Raw genomic sequence first — 13,979 nt, forward strand, 5'->3', positions numbered from 1 at the left:
TGAATTGTAATAAATCTATGTAACATACATAAGAATATAAGATCTAAAATCAAATTTCTACCAACCTCAATGCATGCATGCACAGCCACTTCAGTCATGTCCAACTCTGTGCGACCCTATGGACTGTAGCCTGCCAGGCTCCCCTGTCCATGGGCTTCTCCAGGCAAGAATACTGGAGTGGGTTGCCATGCCCTCCTCCAGGGGATCTTCCCAACCTGGGGATTGAACTCATGTCTCTTATGTCTCCTGCTTTGGCAGGTGGGTTCTTTACCATTAGCACTACTTGGGAAGCCCAGTAGAACTGCTTTTGTCATATGCTGTATGTATTTGGAAGGTAGAAAGCTTTATGCACACCCACAGGGCCAGTGTGGTTAGGCTGCAGTTTTAGGGAATCCAGATGGCCCTGCTGCTCCTTCTAATCCCTGCAGCCCTGGGGACCACTGCTCCGGAGAGGACAGGAGCACATTGTCACCTCAGATGCTTCCATGGCAGGAAATTGGGTGGGTAAAGCAGACGGGGTATAGGTGGTGACCATGTCATTGATCTTCCAGATACAAACACTCTGAAAGGTGAAGAAGAGAGCTATTAGTAACTGTGCAGGGATGACTGGCATCAACTGGACCATGCAGGCAAATCGGGACATCCTGCTCCAGCTAGAGCTGGTCCTTATCTGGAGGCAGGGAGGTACAGCAGTCTTCAAAATAGGCTCAGACCAAACGCACAGCCACTGGTTTACGACATTTGACAGCAGATCCATCCTTAGCAGTCCCCTCGAGGAGATCAGATCAGGGTGTCCAGGCACATACCTCCTTTTAGATACGCCACAGCAGTTCAACCGGTGACACACATACACACAACTCTCCCTTCTGTTACACTTCACACTGAACACACCTGAAATGTTCAATAATATGAACTGATTGGAGAAATCATGGTCCATTCACATTAGCCTTTACTGATACTGTCCTTAAAGAATTTTTTCAGTAAGATGGACAAAAATCTCATGATTATAATGTTGAATCCAAAAAGGACTACAGGTCAACATATATAATATGAACCCAATTATGTGATGTATATATGCACACACACATATATATGAATATATATTCATATATATAACAAAGCAGGAAAATATATATAAAAGTGCAATTTGCCCCTGGGAGATGGGTGAGGAGTGATTTTTGTTTTCTAAATTTTCCATGAGTTTCTTTTTTCTTTTAAACAGTAAGTATATATGGCAAAGAGCTTCCCAGGTGGCTCAGATAGTAAAGAATCTGCCTACAATGCAGAAGACCCAGGTTTGATTCCTGGGTTGGGAAAATCCCCTGAAGAAAAGAATGGCTACTCAGTCCAGTATTCTTGCCTGGAGAATCCCTATGGATGGAGGAACCTGGCGGGCTACAATCCATGGGGTCACAAAGAGTCGGACATGACTGAGAGACTTACATGTCCACATCATGTACTGCAAAATTGGGAGAAAGCACTTTATATATGTGTGTTAAAGCTGAATATATATGTAGGCAGGTGTCTACCAATACTGTTTACTCATGTGGTCTGTCCAGCACCAGTCCATCTGGCCAGAGAATCCCACATCATCTTCTTATACTAGCCCCTAGATGGTACCCTGTGTCAGGACATGCAGGGCCCATGGGAGAACCGAAAAGGATCCTCAGAAAATATCTGCTCCCTGAATTTTCTGCCCAACCTGGTGCCAGCAAGGTGAAAGGGTAGAATCTTGTTAAATATTAGCAGGAGTGAAAATTAGTGAAATATTAGTGTGGTGAAAATTTTAACCTATTCTTCAGTTCAGTTCAGTTCAGTCGCTCAGTCGTGTCCGACTCTTTGTGACCCCATGAATCACAGCATGCCAGTCCTCCCTGTCCATCACCAACTCCCCGGAGTTCACTCAAACTCATGTCCATCGAGTCGGTGATGCCATCCAGCCATCTCATCCTCTGTCGTCCCCTTCTCCTACCACCCCCAATCCCTCCCAGCATCAGAGTCTTTTCTAGTGAGTCAACTCGTCGCATGAGGTGGCCAAAGTATTGCAGTTTCAGCTTTAGCATCAGTCCTTCCAATGAACACCCAGGATTGATCTCCTTTAGAATGGACTGGTTGGATCTCCTTGCAGTCCAAGGGACTCTCAAGAGTCTTTTCCAGCACCACAGTTCAAAAGCATCAATTCTTCGGCAATCAGCTTTCTTCATAGTCCAACTCTCACATCCATACACGACCACTGGAAAAACCATAGCCTTGACTAGACGGACCTTTGTTGGCAAAGTAATGTCTCTGCTTTTTAATATGCTATCTAGGTTGGTCATAACTTTCCTTGTTCTTACACAGTCTTTAAAAATGGGCTTTCCTGTATGCAATCTGTTTTATCAATATCTCCTCTCTGCCTCACCCCACCCCAAGAAAGGAAGGTTGTTGTTGTTTGTTGGTGAAGCTGGGTCCCATTGCCTGGCCATGAAAGGGGACCTCATCAAGACTCCTGTCCCTCGTGTTCCATAGGCAAGGAGGTCGGTCAGAGGGCTGTCAACACACAGTCTAGGAACAGAACCCTACTTTCTCTGTTTTGCTACCAATTCTTCATATTAAAAAATATCACAGAAGCTGGCAAAGTTGCTGTGTTTTCCTCTTTGGATTCAATAGCAGGATATTGTATCTTCATGTGCAGTTTGTATTTCATTAGAAAGGCTTGGAGATGGCATAACAGCATTCATATTCTTAGGCTAGATTTCACTTATGAGTCTGTATTTGTAATTTGGAGTTTACCAAATTTATACTTCAATAAAAAATTTTTAAACGAAGGAAAGAAATCAGTGAAATGAAGTGAAAGTAGCTAAGTCATGTCCAACTCTTTGCAAACCCATGGACTATACAGTCCATGGAATTCTCCAGGCCAGAATACTGGAGTGGGTAGCCTTTCCCTTCTCCAGGGGATCTTCACAACTCAGGAATCAAAGCCAGGTCTCCCACATTGCAGGCAGATTCTTTACCAGCTGAGCCACAAGGGAAGCCCAAGAATACTGGAGTGAGTAGCCTATCCTATCTCCAGGGGATCTTCCTGACCCAGGAATTGAACTGGGGTCTCCTGCATTGCAGGTGGATTCTTTACCAGCTGAGCTATCAGGGAAGCCCAGGAAATCAGAGCAAAGGGAAAGTAAAAGTAGAGGAGGAGGCGACTGTATGGAAATTCATGCACAGGACACCTATGATGTAGTCATGCTGAATTACAAAGGTTGGGTGGGAGGCTTGTCTGGCAGTCCAGTGGTTAAGAGTCAGCCTTCCAATGCAGGGGGCATGGGTTTGATCCCTGGTCAGGGAGCTGAAGTCCCACATGCTGCAGAGTGTGGCCAAAAATTAAAAAAAAAAGTTTGGGTGGGACACCCAGCCACTGAGGCCCTAATGGTTAAAGAGAATCTCAACCAGAAGAGCTGCCTTATAACTGATTCAGTGAAGAGAGGACTGTGAAGCAATCTTCTTTATGGTTCTGATAATTTTATAGCACTATCAACAGGGAGCTGTTACCACGTGAAATAAGGTGGTAAGGATGGCAGAGCTAAAAGATGGAAAAGAGAATTAAGACCTGAGTCACCTCCTGCAGAAAAGACGTCCACCTACCAGGAATTTATAGTAAACCTTTGGGAGTTTGTGTGTTACAATAGTTAACCTGCCCTAACACACCCAAGAGGAGAAAATGTTATTGATTTATGTCATTGCCTTTTCTTATGTTTGAGTCCTTTCTCTTAAGCCTTAATTTCCTTTGGAACCCACCTGTATTTTTTTTTAATTAAAAAAAATTTATATTCCCTGAGAGTCTAGCATAGAGCCATGCACACAATGAGTATTCAGTACAGGCCAAATGATAGATTCAACAAGCTCCTAATGGGCTGAAACTGAGCCTTTGCTGTTTGTTTCCAGTGGTACTTGGGACAGGATTATGTGCTGTTTGTGTTCATGCTCAGTTGCTCAGCCCTGTTTGACTCTTTGCAACCCTGTTGACTGTAGCTGCCAGGCTCCTCTGTCCATGGAATTTTCTAGGCAAAAATAGTGGAGCAGGTTGCCATTTCCTCCTCCAGAGGATCTTTCCAACTTAGGGATCGAATCCACGTCCCTTGCATCTCCTGCATTGATAGGTGGGTTCTTTACCACTGAGTCACCTGAAAAGCTATTAATCACTTTTAAGTAATGGTCTTACTGTTAAGAGACTTGAAACCCAATATTCTCATAAAGACTAGAGATCTAGAGGAAAGAGATAAAATGGATATGCCCTAAAATCCATTTGGAATTTCTTTGAGAGATGTTTATCTTTTTAAACCTGCAGTTATTGAATGTAATGGAAGCCTCAGTAGGACTTTAACAGGCCCATGAGTCAGGAGTCTTGAAGTCTCTTGGCTCAGCCTCACTACAAACCTTCAGTTTCCTTCCCTGTAAGAGGAAAAGTGGTCCCCAAGTGAGATTCTATAGATTAAAGGAGCACTGGCTGCCATTCAGTTATGCATCTGTGTCTATATGTCTATATAGTCTCCATTGGATATTGATGCACAATCAGGTTTGTGAACCACTGGACAAGGTGATCTTAACCTATGAGTCTATCTTTTATAACATGGCAACACAAATTCACATTCCTGACCTAAGTTTGTAGAAGTTAGAACTGCCTAGAGATAGAGGACTGAATTAATCCATCTCTTTGGGGAAAAGAAATGAACAGTAATAACTGAAATGCACCTTTCGCTAGTCCAAAGATGAAATGGAAAAATAAACATGTTTTAAGGTGATATGATAGAAGAAATATTTTCTTTGACAGGATATTAGAGAATTCGTCAAGAATTATTAAACAAGAAAGTCAAAGGTTCCACTGTAGGAACTTAATAAATATTTGTTGATTGACCAGTTGATGTGCTAATTCAAGCAGAGAAGGAATTTTGTTGCTGTTATAAAGCCAGAGTTTCTAATTGCCCATTCAGGGGGAAGATAAAAACCAAAACTTTGTGTTGCCCTCAGCAACCTAAGGGCTTCCCAGGTAGCTCAGAGATCAAGAATCAGCTTGCCAGCACAGGAGACTCAGGCGACTCTGGTTCGATCTCTGGGTGGGAAAGATCGCCTGGAGGAGGAAGTGGCAGCCAACTCCAGTATTCTTGCCTGTAGAATTCCATGGACAGAGGAGCCTGGGGGTCTGCAGTCCATGGGGTCGTAAAGAGGCGGACATGACTGAGTGACTTTCACATACCCTGTACTTGACAAAGTAGGTTTCAATTCTGAGTTCCCTCCAAGAATCTGAGGCAGAACACCTTACCCTTTAGGGGTAGCTTCATTCCCTGGCCCAGAAGAGAAGCCCAAATGATGAAAGCAGAGCTTTCCAAAACAGAAAGGATCCAAGGTCCTTTCAAAAGTGCAGCAATCAGAAGAACTATTGATTCTGAAATTGAGCAATTTCCAGTGGAACCAAAGAATTGGCATATTATAGTAATTAGAGTATGTCTTCTCTTCAACACATTCCAAATTATTTTCCATTCAAATATATTCAAAATGTATTTCGTATTCAGCATGTTCCTTCTTCAAACAGTATCCCCCAATTAGCCTGCGTCTCCTTTCCCCTAGCCAGTTGTTCCCACCTTTATTCTATTCGGAGGGCTGAGCAGTCACTTGAATGCTCTTTGCTCCAAGTTGCTCTCCTTGAAACAATGCACTCAAATTTCATATAAATTTGAACTATGCAAATTTAAAACCATGCTGTGTAAAATAGTACTAAAATATCGTGGAATGGGTACCATTTCAAGTAGTGAAATTTCTTTCCAGTTCTTATGATCGATCCAGAATGCCATAACATCCAGAGCACCAACTTAAGGAAGTTCACACCGAGTTCAGTCCCTTGTCTGGTGGCCACCTCATGATACCAGTAAACAGAAACCCCTGTGACCCTTGTCTTTGTGAATCTAGCACAGAGGGGTTTTGTGTGTGATTTTGGTGACTGTAGTGTTCTTGCCTGGAGAATCCCAGGGACAGGGGAACCTGGTGGGCTTCCGTCTATGGGGTCACACAGAGTCGGACACGACTGAAGTGACTCAGCAGCAGCAGCAGCAGCAACTCTTCGCATGAGGTGGCCAAAGTATTCGAGTTTCAGCTTCAACATCAGTCCTTCCAATGAACACCCAGGACTGATCTCCTTTAGAATGGACTATGAAATGAAGTTAAATGCAAGAGTTAGGGAAAACATTAGCCATGATCCACAGAGCTGTTAATTTGGGAGAAAGTCTGCAAAATAAAAGCAATATTGCTAAGACTTTTTTAAAAGCATCATTGAAGCAAAAATATGTTACTATTTATGTATCTAAGAACATACACTCCACACCAATTTTGTGATTATAACTATAAGAAAATTATGCTTGAATTAGGCAAGTTTTGAATGATGTAGTTCTTCAGGAATGCAGTCATCTTTAAAGCATTTTCCTGTGAATATAGATTATACTCCTCCTAGATTACAACCCTTTAAGAGGAAGCAGAAACCATCTGCTATTTGCATAGTCCACACTCCAACTACCTAACAGTAATCATGGTAACATTGTTTTAGAAGCTGTCTGTCTATAAAGCAAATTGCCTCCATTTGCCCTCATTCAAGGTGAGTTTTCTTATTCTCCCCATTTTACCTGAACTCAGCAAGAGATGGTAGGTAAAGGAACTGTCACTTTGAAATGGGACCCTAGGGGCATCCGGAAGGACTTCTAACATTCGCCTCACCTTATTTCTCCCTCTGTACACAGGCATGTTTAGCAACAAAGAGGGTGAGACCCTCCCTCTGTTGGCTCACAAACTGGACACTGTCCTCAAAGGATAAGAAGAGACTGAAGAAAGAGGCAGACACTCCAGATTCGGGGGGTGGCAGATTTAACAGGCAAGGGAACTGACATAGGAGGCTTGTCTTGGGCCCCGCAAGACAGTAGGTCTCCACACCCACCACCAGATCTTAGGAGTTTATAGAGAGACCTTCCCTGGGCTCAGCACGTATGTCATCCAGGTGGTCTCAACCAATATCACTATCTCAAAGTTGTGTCCCTGGGGCAGCTTCTGGGAGCAGGGACGCAAGCTGAATGTTCGTTCTAAGGACGGGGACCTGGTGAGGAGCCTCCAGTCGCCCAAGGCCAGGTCTCGGGTCCACTGGCAGTCATTTTCCCTCTAAGACCACCTCCCACAGGCCCCTGCATCCTTCCTGCGTTAGCTGTGACTGTGGGCCTGTTTCCATTCCCCTGGAGAATCTCTTAGTTCAGGCAATAGTTTTCTTTGGGGTCAGCTTGCCATGTGCATTGCTGTTCAGTGTCTGAAGTGTGTCTCTAAGAGGGTGAGGAGGGCTGGGGCTCAAGCATGTCAGAGCAGAACTGTTGGAGCTTTGGGTCCCAGCAAGGGCAGCAGAGAGCGACAGGGGACTGTGTCGTTTCCAATCAGAGCTAGTTAGGAGATCTAGGGACAGGCCCTCTCTGGGCCTTGATTTCCTCACATGCAAGATAAGAGTGACACTTGTCCAAACTACCTTCCAGACTGCTATGGACGAGGGAGGTGTTTTCCTTCTTACATGAGCCACCTAGGGCGCACAGACCCACGGGCATGTGTCCCCCCAGGTGGGAAGCCTTCCCAATGTGGCAACACATCCACCTTCTCTACCCTCTCCCTAGTGGGCACAGGCAAGGTTTTACTATTGTTGTTTATTTAAAAAAAAATAAACTCAGCTTTTCAAATTCAGAGAACAAATAACAGATATGATAGCTGGCCAAAGGAACAGAAATACACGTTTATAAGCAAACCTACTTTGTTCATTTATACAGATGCGAAATTATGTCATCTTCTTCTGGTCTATAAATGAAAATCTGTAAAATTATTCAGGTGTTAAGAAGTGAAATCAGTTCCAAGTGTTTTCTTTTGAAAATGCCCAGAATAGATCACTCAGATGCATTCTTGATGAATCCTCTCTCCTAGAGCTCTGCCCAAGGACCTGGGAGAGGACGTGTCCTGATCAGATAGAAAGCATCTTGTGGAGGTAACATAGGGGGGCAGGAGGGGCCTGAAAAGGCCTGAAGCTCCCACATGCACAGCCCTGGGGAGGGGCCTGGACAAAAGATCCTCCTCCTCCAGACCCCACACCATGCAGCATCTTGCCCTTGGAGGCCAGATTCTCTTTCCCCAGGCTGTCTCTAGTGTGCCTGGATTTCACCTGAGTTCACAGGTTTGTGGGAAGTGGTTTCACAGTGGGATTTGCTCCAGGAAGGGAGACCAGTGGCTTCTACTGTGAGAACAGTGCATTCTGCCTTGTGACTGACTGGTCCAGCTACCTGGAGGGCCAAGTTAAAGATCAGCCTTAGTATCACTTTTCTAGATTCCATGTATATATATAACTGTTTTATGTTGCATGGAAGAAACCAACACAACATTATAAGCAATTCTCCTCCAATTAAAAATTAAAATTAAAAAAAAAAAGAGTCTCAGTTAAGACCTGTGTGGGGCAGAGAGTAATGGGCACCCATCCCTCTAACTGTATCACTTCTCCTGGGCCTCATGCTCCCTTAAGGATGGTCGTGGCTGGCAGCCTATGGCAACTGAGCTTCTCTGTTTTATTTTAAACACGCCAGAACTGGGCATAAAGCAAGGGTGTTATGTTAGAGTTCTTCACAGAAAAAGAATATATGCGGATAGATCGATAAAGACATTTGTTCTAGAAATTGACTTGTGTGGTTATGGAGGCTGAGAATTGGGAGTTAGTTGGTCCAAAGATCCAAAAATTAGGAGCACCAGTGTTCAAGGGCAGGCGATGATGCCCCTGGTCAATCAGAGACAGCAAATATGCCCTTCCTGTTTTTGGTGGTGATTGTTCTACTCAGGCCCTCAACACAGTAGTTAATGCCCGTTGGTGAGGGAAATTTTCTTTATTCAGACTACCTATTCAAATGCTAGTCTTCTCTGGAAATACGCTTGCAGAAGACACACACTTCTGTCACACCGAGAAATAGTGTTTTGCCAGCCATCTGGACATCCCTAAGCCCAGTCAGACTGACACACAAAGTTAACCATCGCAATGTGAATTTGCCTGTTGAGAACAAGGGCCTTTCATCTTATTCATGGAATAAATTAATTGTGCAAATGAGGAATTAACAAAATCCTCAAAATTGCAGAGGATCCAGGGGAGTTCTAAACACTTCTCCCATGCCTCCCCTATTTTAGCACTTTAATCTTTACCGTTCTGAGTTTGAGGAGGGAGGTCTGGGAGACCATGTGATTTGCCTGGGGCTACTTAGCCAATTAGTAGAAGAGCCTGGACTAGAACCTTTTCTCTGAATTCGCCGGTCTTAGGGCGTGGCTTGTAGGACCTGGTTACCTGTCAGGTGGGAAAAAGATGAGGATCAGAACCTGGGACTAGTTGTCCCTACCCGAATGGGACAGGCACCTGGAACACACACGGAGACGCCTTGGCTAAGAGCAGGGGCAGTCTGGGAAACAGAATGAGGTCTCTAAAGGCTGTGGTTACAGAAACAGGTAGTATAACTAACAGCTGTTGGCACCCAAGAAGCTGGGAGCAGGTGCTTTTGGGAGACCTTGCAGGCAGGTGGTATTTGGTGCCCTGGTGGCAGGCAGCAGGACCTAGGCATGTTGCCCATTTCCAAGAACAGGTTTCCTGGCCCTGGGAGGGTCTCTGAGAGTTAGAAAGTCAGCCCCATGAGGACTGAAGTGCTTGGCAAGACCCGTACATGGATATTTATACAGCCACTTTGTACATGGATATTCAAGTTTAAGATACAGGGCAGGAACCCAACAATCAAGTCCAAAATGGAGTCCATTTTGGGGGGTCAATCAGGAGCCCAGGAAACAGGAGCCAGGAAAAGGTGTTAGGGCCTTGGGCTGAATCCCCTGAACTCTGGATAGGATTGGCCCCGGAGACCAGACTGAGATTGAGTCTGCAAATTTGGGACGTTTAAAGGGGTAGTGCAAAGATAAGTTCTGTTGATCAGGGAGAACTTGGCACTGACCTTGAGTCCAATGCCCCTTTGTACTAATTATTTATCTGTTAGGAGTTCCGCAGAGCTGGAGGCTTTTCACCCTTTACCTAAAAAGCAAATGAAAAGAAGGGTAAAGTATGAAGTTCCAATTAGCTCCTGCCAGTTTGGGGAAAGCAGCTGTACTTATGAAGATTTGGCAGTTGCATATTGGAGAAGTTGAACATTGAAGAACCCGAGCAAAGGAAAGCCACATCCCTCCAAGAATCTCCCACAGCTAGGCTTTGAATTCTTCATGCTGACAGCTAACGATTGCTCAGTCGTGCCCATCTCTTTGCCACCCCATGGAGTATAATCCTCCAGGCTCCTCTGTCCATGGAATTCTCCAGGGCAGGAATACTGGACTGGATTGCCATTTCCTTCTCCAGGGGATCTTCCCAACCCAGGGGTCGAACCTGGGTGTCTGCTGCATTGGCAGGCAGATTCTTTACCACTAGTGCCACAGAAAACAGGCATTTTACCACTGTAACATGTCATCCCTTGTAAAAAGCAGGGCATAAAATATGGGATCTGTCAATGAGTTGGATGGTCACTGATGCTTGTCATGCGGGAAGAAGGGTTGAGGCAGGGTGTCTGAGGCAGGATAGAGGTGGGGGAAGAACACTGGTCTTGGAGTTGGAAAACGTGGGTTCTGAGCAGAGCTCTGCCCTGGCAATTGCTCTGGGCTGTGTCCTCACCTCCCATCCGAGGACTGGACGCCTCGGAGATGGATGAGGAGCACATGCCATCGAGTGCCCTGAAGGAAGGTGTAGAGAATCCTTCTCCTGGAATTTCAGTTCATAGTCCCTTCGTTCTTTCTCTGCCATTCCGATACTCCTGGCTGGGTGAGAAGAGAGGACTCCACTTGTCAGAGCCTCTGTAGACTGACCTCAGAACTGCGCCAGTGTTCCACAGGAGCTTGATGGCTGGTCCTCCTAGCAATGACTCCCCTTGTGTGTGATTGCACTCTCTCTGACAGCAAGGGGGAAAGGCTCGAGTCCTCTCCCTCTCCATGCATCTGAGGTGATTGGCATCACGCTCTTCCAAACTCTCAGGGGAAGAGGAGGCTGAGGTTCCACGCAACTCCTTCGTGACTCCCCTCTACCGATGCTCCCTCATCCCTAGTTTTCCAGGGGACACATCCATTGTCCATGTCCGTAGGGCAGGTAACTCATGCTGGACTCACTCCTGAGAGTCTTCCGGACCTTGCTCCCTGGAATTGGCCAGAGTCAGGAGGCAAGGAACTGAACATCCTAGAACAGGCGTGGTCAGTCCAGGAATCAGAGAAGGGCCCCTTGGGCCCTATCACAGCATATGGTGTTCACTTCCTGGGCACACTGTCTGTGTCTGGCACTGTGGTATCTGCGATCTATACATACCGAAGAGGGTGTCACTGTAGAGGCAAGGTGAGGATGGTAGAAGTTAAGCGGTTGCTCACTGTCACCAGCTAGCAGGGGGCAAAGCAGAATCCAAGCCCAGGTAGGCTAGAGAGCAAAGCCCTGCTATCTATATGATACCACAAAAGCTCCTCCTCAGAGCCAGAAAATCAAAGGCTCACTGAGACCCTTTCCCCGCTTTGCTTTACTCCTTCCCTTCCTCCCTCCTGTTCTTTTACTGGTGGCAGAGACCCCCAGAGAGGTGGGGGGAGCTTCGGCTGGGTCTGAAGGTGCTCCCAGAGACCAAGACTCTGCAAACCAAAAAAGGGAACCAGAGCTGTGGATTCAGTCCCACAGGACACGTCGAACATGTACCATGGGTGCTGGATGCGGACAGCTAGCATCTTCTTCAGGGAGCAAGACTTTCAACCCCACATTGTACATGACAGTCAGGGCTGTGTCTGACTGGAGGCCAGAAGGAGGGCGTCAGGCGGCGAGGGCTCAACTGGCAGCTGAGAGCAGAGGCGAGCAGTGAGGATGCAGGGAAAGGCTCTCGAGAGATGCAGGGCCCCCACTGCAGCCTGTGCAGCATCTGGCTTAGAGGGGTGTTTGTTGAATGAATAAATGAAATTTAAAGGGTGGTTTGAATTCAGACAGGAAGAAATGAATTGGTGGCTCAGATGGTAAAGCGTCTGCCTGCAATGCTGTGGACCCGGGTTCGATCCCTGGGTTTGGAAGATTCCCCCCGGAGAAGGAAATGGCAACCCACTCCAGTATTCTTGCCTGGAAAATTCCATGGACGGAGGAGCCTGGTAGGCTACAGTCCATGGGGTCACAGAGAGTCGGACACGACTGAGCGACTTCACTTCTTCATTTCCAATAATGAGGGAAAACACTGAAGAAGTCTTAGGGGCAGGGATAAGCAGGAAGAGGGAGGGATAAGTGGGGATGAAACTGGGCAGATGTGTGCGACCGAGAAACACAGGGCTTCGAAGGCCTCAGCAGAGTCTGTCCCTGCCACAGTCACGTGCTACTCGTGGGCACACTGGCGTCCCCTCTGGATGGCTCACAGCCTCTCAGACTTTACTTGCTTCAAGCAGTTCTTGGTCTTTCTCAGCTCCATCCCAGTTTTCGTGACTTAGACCTATCCTTCCACTCCCTCAGGCCAAAAATCTCAGTCATTCCTGGCCCTTCCCTTGCTCTCACAAACTACAGCCCGACCACCAGGGAAGCAGACAGGCTCCACCTTCACCGTCTCTAGATTCTAGAACGCAGCCCCATTTCATCCTCCACTCAGCGCCTCCTGCCAAAGGTCACCACCCACCCCGGCTGCCCTAACCTGCCCTCGGTGCAGCTGCCAAAGGCATTCTTTTAAAACTGCAGGTTAGACCATGCCACTCATTTACTCAAAACCCGTCACTGGCTGCATCTGTCTCGGGGTGAAAGGCCCACATACTTACAGAGTCCTGTGAAGCTGACGGTCCCATGCAATTCCCGCCGCCCTCCACAGCCTCACCTCCTCCTGCCCGGGCCCCCTCACTCGCTCTGCTCTGGCCATCCTGGCTCCTTGCTGATCCTCCGATGTGCCAATCTCAGGGCCATCAGAACTGCCGTTCCTTCTGCCTCTAATGCTCTTCCCCCATGGCCTCTTCGTACCTTTTCTACGTCTTTGTCCAGCATCACCTCCTCAGGAAGCTCTTCTCTCACTGTCTAACCAAGAACCACATTACTCCTCTGCCTTGGCACTCTTCCTATAATCTGACATATTTACTTCTATCTACAGCAGCTAGAACTAAACTCTGTTACCGAGTCTAAGCTTGCTCTACTTGCCTCAGGATAGGTCAATGAATCTGAGAGATGAGATGTCGAGGAAAGGAAGAGACTTTAATCAGAGAGCCAGCAGATCTAGAAGACGGCAGGCTAGTGACTCAAAATAACGATCCTATTGGGGGTCTGGGTGCCAGCTTCTTTTATAGATTAGAGGTGAGGGGGAGTGAGGAAGCAAAGTAAAAAAGCCATTAATCTTGCAAATGTCCCCTAGAATGGCAAGCCTCAGGCAGGGGATGTGTTAATTTCTTCCTTCCTGCCATCCACAGGTGGACAGGGTTCTGAACAAAGACACTTTAGTTTAACAGTCAGGCAGAGGGGCAGGATTCTCTGAGGCAGGCCATTCTGTATGATTATAATAACAAAAGCCAACAGAAAGCAAGTCAAAGAAACAGTTCCAACAGAATTGGCTTCCTCCCTGCAACATGAGGATCAGCGTTATTGTCTGTTTTATTTATTGCTGTGTAGGAGAAGGCAATGGCACCCCACTCCAGTACTCTTGCTTGGAAAATCCCATGGACGGAGGAGCCTGGTGGGCTGCAGTCCATGGGGTCGCTAAGAGTCGGACACGACTGAGCGACTTCACTTTCACTTTTCACTTTCACACATTGGAGAAGGAAATGGCAACCCACTCCAGTGTTCTTGCCTGGAGAATCCCAGGGACGGGGGAGCCTGGTGGGCTGCCGTCTATGGGGTTGCACAGAGTTGGACATGACTGAAGTGACTTAGCAGCAGCAGCAGCAGCCCCTAGAACAGCACC

The 13,979-nt window shown here is 46.7% G+C and overlaps 1 pseudogene; it reads left to right on the plus strand.

Annotated features, from left to right (window-relative positions):
- The first annotated feature begins 602 nt into the window (after positions 1 to 602).
- Positions 603 to 13,979, plus strand: part of LOC129549248 (non-selective voltage-gated ion channel VDAC3-like) — a 31,314-nt pseudogene continuing 17,937 nt past the window's right edge.

The sequence above is a fragment of the Moschus berezovskii genome, chromosome 26, assembly GCF_049115385.1.
Source record: "Moschus berezovskii isolate FMDL1 chromosome 26, NW_MosBer_1.0, whole genome shotgun sequence".
In the NCBI taxonomy this organism is placed as follows: domain Eukaryota; kingdom Metazoa; phylum Chordata; class Mammalia; order Artiodactyla; family Moschidae; genus Moschus; species Moschus berezovskii.